We start from the raw sequence: 227 nt of genomic DNA, 5'->3' as shown, positions 1-227 counted from the left end.
ATGAACTGGATTCTAACATTATCCCCGAAAAAGAGACTGAACACGGCTATAAAAGCATCAAAACATGAATGAAAGTGGGGCGGGGGTGGTGGGGAGAACCCAACAAAACCTAAAATCCCATTAATTATCCAACTGAAAGATCTAACAAAAGAAAGCAGCTTCCTTTTGGTGTCCAAATAAAGAGTGGGGGTCAAGAGGAACCTTGAGAGAGAGGGGGTGGAGGAGAG

At 44.1% G+C, this 227-nt stretch overlaps 1 protein-coding gene across 1 annotated transcript in view; it reads right to left on the bottom strand.

Moving 5' to 3' along the window:
• LOC109847555 (phytochrome C-like) overlaps window positions 1–227 on the bottom strand; it is a 33,894-nt gene that overhangs the window by 9,930 nt on the left and 23,737 nt on the right. The window lies entirely within an intron of this gene.

The sequence above is a fragment of the Asparagus officinalis genome, chromosome 7 (assembly GCF_001876935.1).
Source record: "Asparagus officinalis chromosome 7, Aspof.V1, whole genome shotgun sequence".
Classification (NCBI taxonomy): Eukaryota; Viridiplantae; Streptophyta; class Magnoliopsida; order Asparagales; family Asparagaceae; genus Asparagus; species Asparagus officinalis.
This window is presented reverse-complemented; position numbering and strand designations above follow the sequence as displayed.